At 41.6% G+C, this 15,157-nt stretch overlaps 1 long non-coding RNA gene across 1 annotated transcript in view; it reads right to left on the bottom strand.

The window, feature by feature from the left end:
- Positions 1-4,137: 4,137 nt before the first annotated feature.
- The window catches only part of LOC142033771 (uncharacterized), a 41,858-nt gene continuing 30,838 nt past the window's right edge, over positions 4,138-15,157 (bottom strand). The window contains exons 5-8 of the long non-coding RNA XR_012651328.1: positions 14,399-14,435; positions 9,073-14,152; positions 8,509-8,689; positions 4,138-8,374 (exon numbers count right to left, since the gene is read on the bottom strand). This is a non-coding gene — a long non-coding RNA (uncharacterized LOC142033771). The remainder of the gene's footprint in view (positions 8,375-8,508; positions 8,690-9,072; positions 14,153-14,398; positions 14,436-15,157) is intronic.

Raw genomic sequence — 15,157 nt, 5'->3', positions numbered from 1 at the left:
TGTCAGCTGAAAAAAACCCTTGTCTGTCCATCCATTAGTAATGTAGGAGTGAAATGCATAATTGATCTGACTTTTCTTTCACACTGTTGAAAAATAGAAAATAACCCTGCTGACATCAACAAACCATTCAACTTCTCAGACTTTAATGACAGACACTGACGCAGCTGTCGTCTTTCTTGCGCACGATGGCCTAAAACGAACTCAAATTTTAAGGCAAAACAAGAGTCAAAATCACAGGGTAGCATAGATAGGAAGGTTGGTCGCGCCCATGTGAACTGAGATGCACAAATTTGGCACAAATCCACCAAAAACGTTGGATAACCGAGACTACAGGCCTACTACCTGTAAACCCAATGTAACACTCTTGCTTTCTGCTGACAGCTCTGAGAAAAATATACTCCCTCTGCGGTGAGTGATCAGACTCAGCTGAATGTATCGCATTACTCTACTTTCTCACAAGAAAAACGCCTCCTTCTCCTTTCTCCTGGATGGTGGGTGACTGTGGAGAGCATGTGCAGGGGAGACGAGAGGAACAGCTCTGGAAAGCGGGCCCACCGCCCCCACACCAGTGGCTCCAGTACGCAGGGCTGGGCAAATGGGGTGGCTGAGCAGATTTCAACGTCCAGCATTTTTTCTTTCCCCCTTGCTGGGATTCACTGCCCCCCTAGCACAGACGGAGAGCGGGAACCTCTGCCAAACCAAGCTTGGAGGTTGAAGTGATTGCACAGGCACACGACTGGGTTTTAATGTCAAGCTGCAATCGCTAACACCCACCCCCCAACCTCACTGTCCTAAAGGGGAGAGATTCAGTTAACATCAGCAGATGCTGTTAGCCCTTTCAGAAAACCCTTCCTAGTATCATTCATCTTCAATAAAAGAACTGTGCGCTTCCAGAGCAGGGAGCAATATAAAACCTAAAACAATCATCAAGGTCTTATCTAGTACTGTGGCTGCAAGAATAGGACCTCAGATTGCATCTGTAAGCGCACTAAAACTTTGGGGTTTGCTTCTCCTAAGCTCTTCGACCCTCTTTTTCTCCCCAGTCTATGTCAGTTTGCCCAGGGATGAAGCTAGGAATTTACACAGCTGTTTTCACGGTCACAATCATAGGTTGATATTTTAAATGGTAGGTCAGGACTCCGCTTCTAAGAGCTTCTTCCCGAGCCTGACTTGCCAGTCACCAGCTTCAGTACAAGCGCTAAGTTCTGTTCTTCCACAGAGCAAGCCAGGCACCAAAAAAAAGACAAGATGCTTCAATCTACACACAGAAGTCCCAAGGTTAAGGCAGGTGGGAGCTCTGATCTACAGCAACAGAAAAGAGGGGCAATAGCAAATTGAGTGAGAAAAGTAAAACAGCAGAGCAAAACAGTGATGATAAATAACAGGACTAACTTTTTTAAAAACTTTTTTTTCCTAGGTCAGTGAACACAGCTCTTCTTTAATAAGTGTATTTTGTATGGTTACTCAGCTTCTTGTGTTGACTTCTGCATGATTTGCATCCAAAAGTAATCCAAAGGGCTGTGTTTGTGATCCAGGAGCAGCAGATTTCATACACAGATCATTATCTGTTCTCAGAGGCAGACATCCTAGCACTCTCTTTTAAATCTATTTTCCCTCCCCAAGAACTTTTCTAGGACCGGGAGAACAACCAATGGATATCCATACTGTGCTTTTATTTCAACCTTGTCTTTCACCCTGTGTAAAAATCTTGGACAGATACTGCCACCCTTCCCTAAAGCACAAATGAAAATTGGTTCATTTACCTGGCATTACGCAGGGCAAAATGACCTCGTGTATACTTGACACCTCAGAAGGCTGTGAGAATCTGACTGCAATGAGAAGAAGGAAAGCAGAATTTGTGTGCGCTTTTGCCACAGCTTATAAGCATTTATGTAACACATAGGAACAATTGACACAAATCTGGGGAGGTGATAAGGTGGCTGGGCTGGTTTGGGGACTGTAAAGGACAGAGGGCTGTCTAGTCCCAGAAGCAATTCTTTAACTTCATTCAAAAAAGGGAAAGATAAAGATATAGCAGCACCAGTCCAGCTACCAAAACATGTCAGACCCACAACATTACATGTGCGGTAACTTTAAGCACAAAGGAACATGTTTTTCTAACATGTGTATGCATACACATATATATACATGTCTGTATTTTTTTTTTAATGTATTCACATATATATACACACATATTTGTATGTAGGCTTGAGGCCAGGCAATAAGCAAAAGGGTCTAGCAATGTTCGCATAGGAGGAAAAAAATCTGATTAGAATTAACTAAAAGTTGCTGGAATGATGGGAAGATTAAAATAAATGTCTCACACATGCTACAGGATAAGAGGGAAGGGTCTTGGTCTTTTACCTGTTACAACATCTTCATTGCTTTTAACTCCCTACTGCAATGAGGAGGTTATTTTTGCAGTTGCCATGCTCCGTTGCGAGCCAGGGAATGAGCTGTGCAACCTCCCCCCGCTGCCCCTTGGCATGCCACGCTACGAGTCGAGCCTTCCCCTGGTTCTTGAAACGTGTCAGGGAAACACATTCCAGCTTCTGGGATGCCCACATTCATCTGGGACTGCTGACACCCTGATGGGTTTGTTTGCAACCCTAATTCATTTGAATCCATTGTTTTGAAGAAAATAGGGGGCCCTTGTGCCTGTTAGGCTTCATTCTGAGATGCTTAAAAATGTAAAGCAAGTTACTCTGGGCAAAGCGAAGTGGTTAGGCTGGAAACAGTTACACACAAAAAAAAGACAGAGAAGTACTAAGCTATCTTTAGCTTCTGCCTGCTACCAAGGCTTAGAAAGCTGTGGCCTGCTGAAGGCAGCCAAGACTGGTGCCACGGAGGCATCTATGGGATACAGACCTCCATATCAGACCAGGGTCAGGCTAAAGGGACCTTTTCTCTAGCAACATCTGTGTATGACCAGAATATCAACAAGCATACATTAATTTTCAAGCACATTCCCCTTACTTTTTTACAGTATTTAATTTTAGGGGAATATAATACCAATTGTGATGAGTCTCATCTGTGAATATGTAAGAAGAAATATTTTTCAGGCCTGTCTAGGGGTTACAGAAAGACTTGACATACTGATTTCTCATGCTACAGTGGAGAGAGAACTGAGCTGGAGTCTGCCTGACTTTCCACGTCCCAGGCACCATGACTTTCGTTGTTGCATTTTTCATAGCTTGATTACAATTTATAAATATGTCAGAGAAACCATTATCATCAAGATGCTCTGCTTCTACAGAGACCACACACTTAAAAATAAACCAACAATACTTATTACTGAGTTGGCACATGGTATCTCCATTTTCCAATGCAACTTTGCAAGCTGGGGCCCACCATACTTAGCACTTATCTCTTAATTTGAATCATATTAATAAATTTAAAATGTTTGAGGATTAAAGTTGCAACTGATTAAAATTAAGAGATGGGTGAGCTTTATCCCAGATGAGAAAATCCCACCAGAAAACTAAACAAACTATTCCTTAAACTTTAAGTTGCAATGTGCAGAATGAACAAGTCATGCCTGATTTTAAGCTGAAGGATTTTTGCTGCACATCTCAAAAAGCTAGAATTCAATTTTTGAGTTTGAAAAAAGAAAAAGAAAAAAGAAAAGAACAGACAAATTTCTTACTAAAAGGACCTGTTTTGTTTAACATGAGATGACTCAAAACTGAATTTCACCTTAATGGACAGAAAAGAAGTAAGCATTATCTAAAATTGGTCTTCACCCATGAAAGAAAATCACAATCAGCATACATCTACACTGTGTACCCAGAATGCAAAATCAACCATAGTATATATCCTGGGGAAAAATTTAAAAAGCTATTTCTTCCTCAACTTAGAACAGTTGCTAACAGAACTACTAAAAAATTTCAAGAGCTATAAATTAGGAATGACTCATACAGTACTGGAAACCTCCAACCCCCACCATTTTATATAGGGGTTGGGGGCAGGGAAGCATTGCCAGTAAAAAAAATCCTACTGAAAAGGAGACTTATTTACAAGAATATAGAGAAAATGAATATTTAAAGAAAGGAAAAACTGAAGAAATAGTTAAGAGGTGTGACCAACATGTATAGCAATTTAAAAACTCAGTGAAATCTCAACAGGCAAAATAATTAAGGACAATAAGATGGAATTTTTAATAAGAACAAGAAGTGCCTGACCAAGGATTAAATACATTTCAATCATAAATCATAAATAACACCAGAGAAAAGGTAAAATGTTCAGTAGATATTTCCATTTTATAATGAGAATTATAAAATGAGAATGCATCTATTCTATATAATATGAAACATTGCAAAAAAGTTTAAAAAGACCACATCTGCCAAGATTAAATGTAGGCATAAATAATCAACAAGTCTGGTTAACTTACCCGCACCCCCATAAAGCCTAAAATTGCTTAGCTGAAGGGTTCTCCAATTCATTAACATTCATAAATTATTTTTATTATAATAAATCATGGAAAACTGGAACAATTCCAACAGATGGGAGTACTGCCAAGAAAAAGAAAATCCTGAGCCTGGAAAAGAAAACCCTACAACATGTGGCTTCAAAAACTCATATCATCTCAATTTATTGATCGACTCAAAGATCGACTCAAAAAATGTTGATCACTGTGCAAAAATGATCTGACAGTAGACAGATTTTTATTCCATAGCAATTTCTAGCAGGAAGATAAACACTGGAATAGCTAGCTATATGGCCTGAAGGACGCTCTTAACATGGACTTTTCTAGATGGCATTTTTTTCTAAACCATATTCCTTATTGCAGCTTCTTAGGCTGGGAGTCTTTGCAGTCAAATCCTCCAGCTAGGTGGCAGGTCCCTCTGACCTCAGATTTTGCAGAAAGGGCCCCTAGAATCTTCTAAAGCCTTTGACACTGTTGTGCCGATGGGCACAAGTATGCAGTCATCACGCAAACAAACCATCACCGCAGTCACCGGGAGGATGAAAGTAGGATTCAGCCCATGGAGATTAAATGAGTGTTTGCAAATTCCTGTGATATCTCTCAGAACGAACGGAAAATCTGAAAATTAATTAAAAGCACAGCTTCACAGCTGAGACCTTCAACATGACATTTCATCTGGAGCTAATGTTTATGAGAAGTTACATTCTCCCCACCTGAGCAAAAGGTTATAAATTTGCAATTAATAATTGTACTGCTATTAATCTTTGAATGAAGTGGAACATAGTCATTAAATGGAGAAAGCGTTCTAAAAGTAGATGCATGCAGGTGAGTGTAGAACCCTTTCAGGGAATGAAACGGGAAAAGCGGCAAGAAATGTTTTTAAAGGTTTGTTACTAAACTGCTCCTATTCTGGTCATGAATAAACACTTGAGGCTCCCCCAAATGAAGCCTCTTGGAATCAGCTGCATCAGTAGCTAAGCCTGCTCCTGCCTCATGCTTCAGGACCCGTGTCTGCTTTTCAGTTATAGCAGATCAGCGCTCACAGTCATGATTTCAGATGTCCCCATCAGCAGCTCAAGCTCAGTCCTCTGGCATTTCCATGAGCAGGTCATGAGGTACAGCATGTTCCTGTTGCCACTTGTTGAGGCTCAGGGTAGAGAGATAGGGACAGTAGCACCTGTAGTCTGGAGATAAATCCAGCACAATAATCTGTCTGGGATCTTAGATCCTCACTTGCACTGCCTTTGGTCCAGTGATGAGGCAGCCTCAAGCCAGGGTGAAGGACCATTAGGGAAACGGGCTCATCTCCCACCAACAAGGGGCACAGTGAAGATCAGTTTCCCAGAGTCACTCTACCTAGATTATCTCCTTTCTCTGTATTTTCCCATCGTCTGCTACCACCAAAACCTCGCCCGCAACTTGCTCTGGAAGTTCTTGCAACAGCCAGGGGCTTACCCTATTTGCCCAAGAACCCAGGTTTGACGCTAAAGGTCCTCCTGACAGCTCTGGTGCAAAGCTTCAAACCCAGTTTTTCTTGGTACACTCTTTTTCTCGCTTTTAAGTAACTCTCCTGAATATCACCTTCATGGAACTTCCTTCAGAGATGTAATGTGTTAGGAAGAAGGAAGTGTCTACCTTTGCTTTCCTTCTAACTAAAACCCCCATGATCCTCAAACCTCCCAAAAGCCTTCTGAGTTGGTTTTACATGCCCTATTAGAATCAAGTTCCTTATTCAGTGTGAAGAGGAAGCAATTTCATCTACTTCTTATTTTCACTGTTGCATGATGTGGGGAAAACACACTGACTTCTTCAAACAAAATGTAAGTGAGAAATTAAAAGTGGCAAGTGGCCAAGTTTAGCTCTCCATAAGACTTCAGTTTGGCTACATATTTGGAACCATGTAAGCAAAGCAAAAGCCTAATTGGGCACCACAAAACTTAATGGGGAGCAACCAAGTGCAAGTGAGTTCATTAAGCGGTGCAATGGGAAGTGAAGTTGAAAATACTTATCAATCACTTTCTTGAAGATCACAGAGTAATGGACGACTTTCCTGAGTTTGCTAAGCATTTCTTTTCAAAAGGCAATTTATCACCTAGGAATACGTGCTTTTACTGAAGAAAGCATTCTTGTTTTTCATCACTTCAGCATCAGACACAGCATTTTGACAACAGTATAATTACTATACTGCCAGAGATAGGATCTCCAAGATCATGGAGCATCAGTAGCTTCCACATTTCAAAGCCTAGAAAGTCCTAATGCTCCCTGATAGTACCAGGAGAAAATCTTCTAACATCATGTGTAAAATGTTTTAGTCGTTCCCCAATGAACATCACAAGTTATCCAGGAAATATCTAACTGAGGAAACGAATGAGGAACCTACATCAAGACCATTAGAACGTGAAATTTTAGTTTTGGTTAATTTTGTTTGGTAATACAAATGAGCCTTTTGCTTGTGATAGGAATGTTTTATTGATTCCACCCACTCTTAAGACAGCTTGACAGGATTTAGAGAACAATGTCTATAGCATTATCATCTCTTCAGAGGAAGCCTATCTCTTGTGTTCATGCTATATCTGTATTGCCTGAGCTGTAACCATTTCTTACTCCTATGGTAAATTTTATAACGGAGTAGGTAAGGACTAAGATATGCCTCTACAGAGGATTCAATTAAGTCATCCTTCCCAATCCTTCTATGGAAAGATTATAACACTTCAACAAACTGATTTTCCACACCTTCACATAAGGGCTTTTTTCCTCCTGTTTCAAAAATCTTATCAGGTGAAACAAGTGCGTTTGTCTTTTACGTTCTCGTTCCTTAACGTGCCTTTGTAGGCAGTTAATAGTTATTAGGCTGCATCGTGCAATTTAGAACTTTAAAAGGACATCTGCACCATGCTAATACAAGAGTAAGGCTGTTTTATTTCTCATCTCATTTGTTAAAATATAATAGAAGATTATTACGAAGATTGATGGAGATGATCCCCAGCTTAATTGTTATAACCAAATGATCATTGCACACTGATGCATAAAATACAAGGTGTATCAAGTCAGAAAGTATGCACAGATTTTGCAAGGCCAGAGCAAATCACATTAACTGTGGAGAAGCACTCGATTATTTTCACTGACTGGCCTTTTCACAGTAGTAAGTGGAAGACAAAGAGAAGGGAAAAAGCAAGTTAGAAACAACAGAAAGCTGGTCAGTATATCATAAATCAGGTCCCTGAGGAAAACTGGGCAAACACAGTTAATTTCTAATATATGCTCCTGACAACAACAAATAGAGCAGCCCAGTAGGAGAGGACATAAAGAGGGGAAATGGCTAGCGCTAAGGACTCAAAATTCAGATTATACATGTTTTGGTGAGATTTTAATTTGCTCTAGTTTGCTCCTGTGGACTTACCACCCACTAGCTGCTGGACTGCATCTTCCAGTTAAGTTTCAGCTAACATGAATTCAGCTCCTGTGCTGTCACACCACTTGGCAAGGAGAAGCAAAGCCTGGTAGGCAGGCCTAATAAAGTCATTCACCTTAAAGTGAACTCCTGACCCAAACCAAAATGCTAATATGGATATTCCCAGAGTTTGAGAAATACAGAGACACAATGGATGGTATAGCAGAACAATGATAATGCTGCACATACGGTCATCCACGTGCTGCATTACCATGATTTCTGCAATGACAGTGACAGTAGTATCTGTCCTGCATGCTTTATCTTTGCTTCCGCTCCACTAGCACGTGGACATTATCACTGCGTGGCCTTTCTCTTCCAGGAGAGGGGAGGACAGGGTGCTCAAAACGCACCGAGTTCTTCTCACTTTTCCTTTCCACCTCTCTATCAAGCGCCCACCAGTAAAGCGCGCTGGTTTTGTGGTAGCACAGCACAGCTGCTGGTTGGGAGAGCCAGCTGAGCTCTTGAAGGGAACTGCCACCTGTGAGGAAGTCCCACACCTAAAGGACACAAGAAGGAAGATTTTCCAGCTTCCACCTTCTGTGAAAGTGAGCAGACAGATCCCTTCTCTCGTCCACAACTTCTCTCCCCACCCCGGCTCCACAGACCCCAGCCAGCCCAGCAAAACACCCACCAGAACAGCATCATGGCAATCTGTGGGCTTGTATCCTGGCAGAGAGGCAGGAGCGTCAGTCACGGAAGATTTCAGCGGCACCCTCCATCACTCGGGGACAGTCGGCCTTCTCCAAGCAAGACTTAGACAACTCGTGAGAACAAAAGGACTTCATTTCCATTGAGGAAGGTATCCTTCTTACCTAGAGGAGGAACTTTTTTTTCACATGGGCTAATCTGGAACAAGCACCATTTTTATCTAAGCCCTGTGTTACAAACCACCTAATGTAGCTGGTTTCCATAGTGCGCTTTTCTGTAGAGCATTTAAGTAACTAGGAGCTAGTCGCGAGAAACAGGGAAGTAAAATTTAATGCAGAATCATTCAAAACTCAGCAACAATTCTCCTTGATGCACATACCTTCATCTGAGGAGGGGGTCAGAGGAGGGCTTAAAAGCCATTTTATTAGAGATGAGTGCCTTTTTGTTCCCACCCTCCTTGCTGAGCTTTTCTCTTGCTTGTAATATACCACAGCTGCAGATGGGACGGCTACGCACACGACTTGGCACACCACCACACAAGTCTTACCTGGCCTTCTTACAGAGTTCAGCCTGTATCAGTCCTCCTGGAATAGCATCCTCAGGATTTACACCCTGACGAACTGTCCTCCTCCACCTTTTAAAGACTCTGTGAGTCTGGAGTAACTGAGGTGTCTGCCCTGTTTTTAGTAATAGCATCCTTCTTTTGAGAGATAGGCCAAAGAATTCAAGGAACAGCACTCTGTCAGGGTGGGCAGTGGACTCTGGGTTTCTAAATGACAGCCCATGTAGAGAAAAAACAAAGGTGCATTACACAGGAAATAGCTATCAAATAAATACATATCCAACCTACCGATGTTATACTTCCTGATTCAGGTCACACAGGTGATGACATTTTCCATCAGCAATACATCCTGTAAATAGCTAAATGCATTGGGAAATATGGATCAAATTTCCATGTGAACAAAATGCAATCAACTGTTCAGCTTAAAGACTCACCTAGTTGAAAATGGCAGCTACCCACAGTAAGCAGATTCATACCGGGTATTACAACTAATGTCCGTTTTTTCATAATTTAAAAGGTACTACCTCACCAATTTACCACTTACGTTTACAGTTCACTAAACTTGGTGCAGATATAAAAGCTGTATCTGATAGAATCATCTACTGAATAAAATTAATGAAATTACTTTCACACACAGCCTGGCACTGCTTTAGCTTTAAAATTTAATGCGAAATATCCCACATATGAACTCTTTTTACATTCATTTTATTGTCGTGTATAATGAAAAAAAAAAGTCTCTCTGAAGGCTTTTGAAAAGGAGAATTTTCAGAATCAGTTACAGTTCTCGTGAAAGGCTCTACAGTAACCGACCTGGAGCCTGAGAGTCCTTTTTCCACCTTCCCTTCAAAAATCAGGTGTAGTGTGGGGCCCTGAGAGCACCAGCTCCCTATGCCCAGCTTTCACAACATTCTTTCCCAGTATCTCTGCCCATCAACTGGAGTATGATGTCTAGGCATGGGAAAATAGCTGGCTTCATCTCCATGCACATTCCTGCCCTCTTTGCTTGTAAAGCCAAAAAGGTTATAAATAGTGATGGGGAGTATGTGACATGGACATGTGTGGGGTTAAGACCTCAGATTATTTCACAGGTTGCTGAACAGCTGCCTAAAATATCCTTTCTGTCTCCCATTCCTTTTTCTCACTCACTCCCCCAGAAATTTACACAGAAGAGATGAGCTTAAGCCAGCAATCTAGAAGAGATCTGAATCTTAATAAGCAAGAAGCAGCACTGCATTTCCTTAAGTAGATCAATCTACGAAGACAAGATTTTTCTCTCTGATTGGGAAAGCACATGGAGAAAGCGTTGGTTAGGGGCTGAAGGAAAAGGATGCTCCGCAAATAGCATATTTAGCGTACCACAATGGCGATTTTGCCAAGGGCAAAGAAATGTTCAGTGAAATCAATATCTATGACAGCTGATACTATCCATGTACTTGAAAGCTAAAAGACTCTCTGTTGCAAGAGGGTGCTTTGCAGCTGCATTTCATCCATCTTTCCCGAAGCTCCCAAGTGTCTCCGAGGATCTTGACGTAGCAACCTGTTCTCGGTGGCCCCGCCGATGTGCCACATTACTTGCCTTACTGCATGTCTTTTGGGCTGAGGCTGGGAGCAGTGTGCAAAGCGGCAATTAAGCTGTGTAAACTGGACAAAAGGGAATGTTGAATCACGAGTTCTTCGGGGCCTGAATTTGATCTGTCTCAGAAAGTCTGCTGCAGAAAGCAGATTTAAAAGGAGAGAGTCACACACAGATGGGGGAGTGCAAGCAAAGCATTTCTCTGACTGGAGAGCATCTGGCATACCATTAAGCTACACTTTAACAAGCTAAACAAAAGTTTTAACTAGCACATGATGTGTGTCTTTTGGAAGGACCTGAAATGTGACAGCTGAAGACAAGTCACAGGATGTTTAACTACTGGAGATCTGAAGCTGTCCAAACAGATGCTTAAACCGTAGCTAGAACCAGAGGAAAACAAAAAACCCAAGACTGTTCAAGTCAAAGTGATGGATATGACGGAGAACTGGGCCTGCTAATGTAAAGACAGAAAAATAATTAATGTATTGCAGACTACAGCACTTAAAGGAGAGCAAGAAGACTGAGTAACTGAGCTTTATTTCATTAACCAGGCTTTAAATTTTACCCATCCTAAGACCAGGTGTAACTCTACCTATCCACTATCAGATAATTTTGCCTCTGGGCACAAAAGTTGGACAGTTACCCCAGAGTAACTAAGCCTGTAGTCCCCTGACTTTCACATAGAAGAACTGACGTTTATGCTACTTTTAAGAAACAGAGACGCGAAACAGCTTTTGTGCAGCTCTGGAGTCCTTAGCAATTCTGCATCTCAGATTCTGAGGAATGAGTCTCTCTGGATTTCTTTTCTTATATGTTACAAAAAACCTAATACCTTTCTTTTTCTCTGGCATCTCCCACATTTACTTTCATTACTTTGTAAAATACAGCCACAAAAGGAGTTGGACTGTGATCCTCTTCCATACACTACTGAACTAGGAAGAATTTGGCTCAGAGGGTGGTCAGTGTACTACATGTGGTCATAAGAAAGCCTGATAACAGTTCTCTTAACATTAATAAGAACCCCCCCACACACACACACACTCAGATGAGAATAATTTGTAACTAGATGTAGCTGTGCACTTGAAAAAGAGGTGCAGGTAATGTGTTTCAGAACATTGCCAAAGAAGTAAAAGAATATTTCCCCACTGCTTACATTATTTTAAATATAGCACAATTCTTAAAACAAACTTTTCGACAGAAAGAATCTTTGGCTGTAGCCTGCATTTCTATTTCACCCGTATTAAGCAGACTAGCTCACAGTTGGCTAAAGACTATCACCCCCAAATACAGCTGCTTTTAATTTGAAGATGTCCCATCCTTACCTTTGTTGATTTGTGTTCACTTCCCCAGTGGTTAATAACAGCTAAATAAATATAATAATAAAAAATGCCCGCCTAATACTTAATTTGAGCTTGTTGCATTGAGTTTCCAGCTATTAGCTCTTGTTGTGTTTTTCTCTGCTAAATTAAGGTCCATTTGTTCTTACCATGGAGCATTTATACACTAATCAAGTCACTTCTCAGTCTGCTCTAGTATAAAGAACAACTTGATCTGCAAGTGTGTCATTATACAACTTTTTCTCTTCCCCTTAAGTAATTAGCATTACTTTCTTCCTCATACTCTACACTTTTCAGTATCCTTTTAAAAAGTATGAAATGGAAACAATTTTCAGGTTCTGACAGTTGTACTCAGAAAACTACCTTGCTGCTTCCATATGTCCAAGGTGCACCCTAACTTTCCTGCCATTGTAGGGCCCCTCACACTGATTGAATGCCCCTTCTAATCTCTTTTTTAGAGCCCCTGCTTTCCTTTCCCCCCTGTTCTATGTTGTTATATGTTTCCAGACACATCATTTGGTTTCTTCTCGTATTAAAATGCACGTCCTTTAAATGGACTCTAGTTGCTTAGTATTCCTGATCTCTCTGAAGGACTGCCCCTTCTTCAGTCTTTGGCAGAGCACCTCTCCAATACACTTGTAAATGTTAGGAGCAAGAATTTAACATTCACTGCTGAATATGTTAAATGGTAGTGAATTCAGTGTTGACCTCTGCACAGCCTCCCTCTAAGAGTGTCCTCCTTCACTGATTACTCCTCACTAAATTGTATTTTTCAAAATTTGCCAATTATTCAGTATTTTAATTATGTAACATGTTCTCCATTGAAAATATGAAGGACGTTTTCTGCTCCCACAGCAAGACTGGCAGAGACAGTTTTAGCTGTCTCTTTTTGCCTTCCTTTATAGTCTTATGCATGGCACGCTTACTGGGGACCATCCAGGCATTTTCATCTAGTGAAGTCTTTCCTGTTGTGCTGAAGTGGCACATGGCTGAAGCACACTGTAAATCTTGCTCTCCTCTCACACACCAGCGTGGGCTTGTGACAGCCCACCAAGCATCTAAGGTCCACCTGCCTCCAAGTGTAGGGACAAGGCTCCGTGGTCTGAGTGGTCTCTCTCAGTCCTTTATCTCTGGTTTAAGCCAGGTTCCTATAAACTGTCCTTACTTCTATGTATTTACCTAGTTTGTATGACTGAAGAGGAAAGAAGTGGAGTTGTACGAGAAGACCATGTGGCCATGCTGGCTGTCAAAGACAGAATTATGCTCTGGCTTTCAAGGACTGTGTTACACCCTCCCAGGGCAGAGCCACACCAGCACTAACGTGGGTCAGCATGTGCTGCCATGAAACCACCACCCCAGGAGCTGTACTACACAAGAAAACATCTACAGATGCTGTGCTCAAGGCCTGCTGTACCAACCGCCTAAAAGCACTGCCTAATCACAGCTGCACAGCTGTGAAAAGAAACCTGATCGATTGTGACTTCCTCTATGGAGAAAGTAATCTAAAACTGTGCTCGGGTCTGTCTTCCACTGGGATCTTCCAATAACATTGGGTGCAAACTTGTTGAAAGCCTCTCTCTAAATTTTCAGAGCCAAATCTAAGTCATCCTATCCAGCCTGTCACCAGCATATGAGAAACACCAGAACAAGACAGACACCTTGCACGCCAGCAGTGTCCTGCTCTGGGGTCACTCCCAGAGGGCTGTTAATGCCAGTGAAAATTAACGGAGTTACAGTCACACCCATTTCATCAATCTTGGATATTGCTAAGCTGTACCTAGGGATCCTCCATCTGAGCTACAGGAATAACCCAAACCCACATAAATGTACACAGACACTTTTTAATAGGTGGATATACCCATTAGAGGTAGAGTCTGTCCTTCTAGCAAGTTCCCGGAATAGCCCTATCTCTGGTTTTGGGAAACATGCCCAATCCCTAACCTTTTAAGCAGCTCGCTTTAATACCTGTCAGCTATCTAATAAGTCTTGTACGACATGGGTATAAACACCATGTTAACCAAATAGTTACACAAACACTTCTCTGGCAGCAAATCTGGGTCAAGAAGTTCCCTCGCTGCTTGGTCCAGCTCCAGCTTTAGGATTTCTTCACTGTACCAGCCCGACTGTCTGAGGCGCTGCACTCTTGGCGAGACTGCTGAAGTTACCAGGGTAAAAAACAAAACAGAAAAACCTCTTCCATTGCAGTCTTTTCCTCTCCATCAAGGAAAAGGGGGTGGAGAGGGCAGGCTGAATAGAAATAAAAATTTGGAAAAGCTTTTCCAAGTATTAAAATAGAAGAGGGCAGAAAATACTTGAACTGACTTTGCCATCTTTACCAAAAACTCACAGTCATAGCGGAGCATAAAGAAACATGTATCAACACAAGAAACCATTTGCCTACCTGTGTTAAAGCAGTCAGAAGCCGTTCCAGAAACAGCCTAGAAGATAACATACATTCAAACTGTAACAAAACTACAATTTAACGTTCAGGGCAATTCAGTATGAGATTTGGGTTAAGGTTTTCTCAACAAAGAAAGGAAACAATTATAGTTACAGGATGACAGCATGACTGAATTATTAGGGCAACAGCCTGGATGAGAGAAGAGCTCCCGACAAGTTCTCAGAGACACCACCAGCTCTGCTGACATGAGGCAACCAGGAACGATCAACAACGAAAGCATCAAGAGTGATGTGACTTGGCTTCACTGCACTAAATCTCCCACTTAGAGAGCCTCTTTCAGAAGTCAAATGGCCGTAAACCAATTTAAAGTAGTGAAAGTGAAGTGAATTAGGAATCCTTGAATCCAGAATAAATCCCCAGATGGTTTTCATCCTGTTTACCGGAGGACAGGAGTAAAGGAGTCCCTGGCTCTTTTCATTTCACGCAGCCTCATCAAAATTCCCTGCTGCACTGATGAAGTTAAGGTCAAAGATTTGTGACCCCACTGCTCTACAACTTGCTAGAAATTTGCTTAATTTTCATCCCAAATTTATTCATGGCCAATTTATTCCAATTTATCCTCATAACAACACTGTCCTTTGGGTTAAATGGCTCTTCTCCCGCTCTGCTCCATGTATTCTTGGCAATACCTTATCTTCCTGCAGCCATCATTTTGCTAGATGAATGAGCCAACCTTTTTAATTTTTCTTTCAAAAGGAG

This window comes from Buteo buteo, chromosome 8 (genome assembly GCF_964188355.1).
Source record: "Buteo buteo chromosome 8, bButBut1.hap1.1, whole genome shotgun sequence".
In the NCBI taxonomy this organism is placed as follows: domain Eukaryota; kingdom Metazoa; phylum Chordata; class Aves; order Accipitriformes; family Accipitridae; genus Buteo; species Buteo buteo.
This window is presented reverse-complemented; position numbering and strand designations above follow the sequence as displayed.